This window comes from Nicotiana sylvestris, chromosome 9 (genome assembly GCF_000393655.2).
Source record: "Nicotiana sylvestris chromosome 9, ASM39365v2, whole genome shotgun sequence".
NCBI classification, from domain to species: domain Eukaryota; kingdom Viridiplantae; phylum Streptophyta; class Magnoliopsida; order Solanales; family Solanaceae; genus Nicotiana; species Nicotiana sylvestris.
The window spans coordinates 144,066,403-144,071,191 of NC_091065.1; the positions used below are offsets into that span (position 1 = coordinate 144,066,403).

Consider the following 4,789-nt stretch of genomic DNA (forward strand, 5'->3'; position numbering starts at 1 on the left):
AAAAGAAAAAAAAAGAAACAAGCCTTCCCTTGGTTCCTAAACAACCTTCACTCCTATAAGCCCAACCGCAAGGGCATCTTACATATTCCAAACATATAATAGCACATTGTCAGTGCAGAGAAGTTAAACTTACTTTTTTAAGTCGGGAAGGAACAGTCACAAGCAACTTCAGTTTCCACTTCCCGTCGATGAAAATTACGGTGGCAGCCACAGGCTGCACAAGTAAGGGCGCCGGGAGTTCCTTCCTCGTCACATGGCATGAACTCCCGACACCCATCAACCGCGTATCCGCCAACACTTGCTGCATGATTCTTTTGGCACTCTCTATATCTCACTGTCCTAATAGTAAATGATGAATTTGTTGAGTCGTCATCTGAAAAGTCATCCTTTTTCAAAATCACTTGACGTTTTGTCATCTCTTTAGTTTGGAAAGAGAGATGGCACATGTATGGCAGAAAATTCTCAGCTAGCTACAGCACGTCATAATATTATTCCATTGGAAAACCCTAACCCTAGAAGGCATATTTATATAGCAAGCTTAGTATTAGTACAAGCTTCTTTTTCGCTTTGGGTCGTGGCTTACTGTAGCAAGTAAGCGTTGACGCATTCATTACTCATTTCTTTTGTCTCTTCAATGATATTAGTATATATTTATTCGTGTCAGTTGGGGTCTCTCTCCTAAGGTAAATTCTAGAATAATCGGTCTGAATTGATTGCTCAACTTCCAATTACGTATCAAATTTGCTTTGCTTAAAAAGGATTGACCGCTCTATAATTTTTGAAAATTAAACTTAGCTCTAATAATGACTGATTTCTTATAGAGCGACATGATAAGCTTGCTTTTATGTAGACTAAATGAATGTGGCTTTTAGAAGTGATAGGCAGCCTGCTCAAATATAAAATTGGTAATCCAACCTTTTTTTTTATTCACAATATTGACATATTTTAGGGTTATTAATTAGCTTCACTTTGCATGAATCTGTAATTACCATTTAAATGAATTGATAATGTAAAAAAAATTCCCACTCAGATTTTAAACTCATTTGGTTATTAGGATTTACTTGCACGCGAGTAATGCTCAGAGTTGCCATAATAAAATAAGATGGTGACGATTTATCTCATTTTCAGGAGTCACATTTGGCCGCAGCTTATAATATTCATTCCACTACCATATGTGCATAAATGTAGTTGCAATCCCGATTGAGAAAGAGGTGGAATTTGCGGTCTTCATTAGCTTAGGGAAACTTTCATTCTTCTTTTATTGTTATATTTTCCACCAGCATAGAGTCTTTATGGTAATGGCAGGTACAAACTAGTGTGTATGTGTAAGACTAACTGTGCTACACAAGACCATGATATGTTTTTCTAAGATTAAGTAAACCAAGATATTTGGTCCATTTTAAATTCTATATATTTCCATTTGCAAAACAACAATTATTCAAACTTTGGTCTTTGTCAAAAGAATTCGAAAAGAAAACACTATTCAAAGATGCTGCCCAATATTTCCCACATTAACAAAAGTAATCATGGAACTATCTAATTTATATACATTGACAAAGAAAAGGAAAAATGCTACACTCAGTGCATGGTAATATGTTGTAAGATCGCTTATTTTATCTTTTAGCTAGCTGACCTACACTTACCATAGGTGATTTTATGCAATTATCTCTGAGTTGACCTAAAGTATAAAGTTCTTTACATTGTCAATATATAATGTTTTTTTGGTAGGAAAAGATGCTTGTATTAATTTTACTATATTACATTACAGGGAACGGATGAACTCGACGGTTCTCCATGACAAAAAGATGTTACAACAGGCGGATAAGGTTGTCCCAGAGTAGTAGTATTAGTTGATGCTGATTTTAAATCAAAAACGATTTGGCTGCTGGCCATCTGAGTTGTATAGAGCCGCAACTGTGTAGTGCCCATACAGTCATGCGTTAGATCATCCCGCAAAAAGAGAGGAGTCAAAAACATCGTAGGTGTGGTTTCCATTGGTAGGGTGGATCCATGTTTTGCTAGTTTATCCGCCACTGAGTTTAGCTCCCTGTATGTATGCGAGATATGTGGACTACCCAGTTGTTGAAGTAGATACCTGCATTCATAAATAACGGATGAGTAATGAAGATTATGTTTGTGTAGTGTGTTAATTACCTCAGTAGAGCCCACTTTTATTTAGAGTGGCGTCAATATATAATGTTGAGTTCACTCGTTGGTTATTTGGGGACATGAAGATATCTTATATAATATTGGACAGTTCTTATGAGCTAGTTTTTGGGATTGAGCTAGGTCCAAGATCTATTTTTTTAATCGTGTATAAAAGCTAAACATGCAATTCAGCACTAAAAGTTTAGTACTCTTAGTTTCTTTCAAAAAAAAACTAAGCCTTAATAACCTCAAGGCAAACCCCAAAATAAGGTGTATAAAATTGTGAACCAACTATTTGTTTACCCGTAAAACGACATATTTGAATTGTTGTGTGATTTATAGACAAGGAAGCTGATTTGATCCCAAAATGATAAATAAAATAAAATAAAATATAAGACTTGGAGTTGAAATCGGGAGAAATAGCAAGCAGACTGGTTCCGGGAGAAAGACTTCCGAAGACAATGATAAGAACAATGTTAGACTGAAAATAAAGTTATATTATTTAGCTTGAGAATAACACAGAGCATAAGGTTTGCCAGCGATTTCGTGTCCTACAGTGGTTGTTGAAGCCACTATTTATAGCTATACATAGGGAACAAGATCCTAGGATCAAGCCCGTTTTAAATGACAATAAAGGGGGCTATTGATGAATATGTAACGTAGGCCATGAATACCAAAATTCTCTACAATGGATGCATATTTAATACTTAGGAATATTCTTCATTAAATACCATCCAGTGATAAACTTTCGTTTGCATTTGTTGACCACTTTCCCTTAGGATCTATCCGGTACCAACCGAAGGTGTTATCCTCGGTATTGGTTTCCAATCGATTTATCTTTTGTTTGCCTCTGGTTCCACATGTCACGCCATTATTCGAGCATTTAATATAAACTAATTTTACCCTATACACATAGCCCCCCTGCTTTCTGGTGATATATCTTTGTGTCATCGGGAAGTTGGTGAAGATTCCTTTCATGGCGGGAAATTTCCTGAACCCTTCTGGATAGTTTCTAACGCTTGACAAGACTCACACCTCCTTGCATTTAACACCCCGAACACGTGTTACCCCACAATTTAGCAATATTTTTTCCAATTCTCGAGGTAATCATGACCACGATTTTAGCCAACTATACCTTTACTTATATGCCTCATTCTTCTTCTTTCACTTCTAACAACTTCATAAACTTTCTTAACCTCTTTGAATTTAGCCTCCTTCTGTTTTCATCTCTCTCCGATCTCTTTCGAAAATCTCTATCATCACATTATTATTATGGCTTCCCCTACTAAATTTTTCAAAAACTCTGGTTTTCTCTTCGGTGGAGGCCCGAAGAGGAGCAAAGATAAGTGTAACGACCCAGCTGGTCGTTTTGAGTATTTTAGCCTTGATCCCCTAACTTATGCTTCCTCTATGCTGCACAATAGATAAGATATTTCAATCTCAGATAGCATGGGGAACAGAGGAAGTACGTCTCTATGCCTACATTCCAATGTGCATGTGAATTCATAAATACCACAAAAATCGTGTAACATAAGGAAATGTATCTCTTTGCATGTATGTCAAGTATACATATCAAATGTAATGCATCACAACGATGAACTCATGTACTCATGCTCTTAGAGTACTCAATGTCATTGTCTCACATTCCCACTCATCAGGCTCAGTCACTCAACACACTCAGTCTCTTAGCACTTTATGGTGCCTGCTGTAGTGTGCAATCCGATCCCAACAATAATAATAAAGCCTATAAGGCCTACTACGGCGTGCATCCCGATCCACATATAGTCATAAGGCCTGTTGCAGCGTGCAACCCGATCCATATATAGCCATAAGACCTATTGTGGTATGCAACCCGATTCACATATAGCCATAATGTTTGTTGCAATGTGCAACCCGATCAACATATCTCACTCATAATACGGCTCTCAGGCCCGAAGTCAGTCATCAATCTCTCTAGTGTCTAGGGCTCACAAATATCATGCCAATCAGCCCAAAAAATGATCACATGTTGATAACAAGTCGAATCCAATACCGAACAAGCCAAACAATACTATAGAAATACCATCCCACACGTACCGACCTTCGAACGGCTCGATACTAGCAAAATCAACTAAAGAACATCAAATAATGCCAAAGGAAATAAACTCAATCGATAAAGGTCGAATATTTAATCAAAAGCCTTGAGTCAACCAAAAAGTAAAACCCGAGCTTCAAACCTCGAAACACGAGAAACTCACAAAATTTGACAATCCATTCAATTACGATTCCAACCATACTAGTTTCACTCAAATCGGACTCTCAATTGGTGTACAAATCTCAGAAATTCACTTTATCAAATCTTAGACAAAAACCCCAATTTTTCTCTTTGAAATCATCAACCCAATGCAAAAAACGAGGATAGATTCATGAAATATAATCAAAACTTAGTAGAGAACACTTTCCCCAATTCATATGGTGAAAATCGCTTCAAAAATCATCTCAATCCGAGCTCCATAGATCCAACTATGCAAAAATGGTTGAAACCTCCGAAATAGAGTACTTTATATTCACTGGACGAATTAATGAATCCCGATTGCGGAAATAACATTGTGATCGTGAAGAAGAATAATGCACTACCCCAGAATTACTCTATGTGATCGTA

The 4,789-nt window shown here is 36.9% G+C and overlaps 1 long non-coding RNA gene across 1 annotated transcript; it reads left to right on the plus strand.

Annotated features, from left to right (window-relative positions):
* Positions 1 to 2,270, plus strand: LOC138876902 (uncharacterized). Its single transcript, XR_011402215.1, has 2 exons — positions 1 to 591; positions 1,769 to 2,270. It is a non-coding gene; the product is annotated as an uncharacterized lncRNA (long non-coding RNA).
* The last annotated feature ends 2,519 nt before the right edge of the window (positions 2,271 to 4,789 follow it).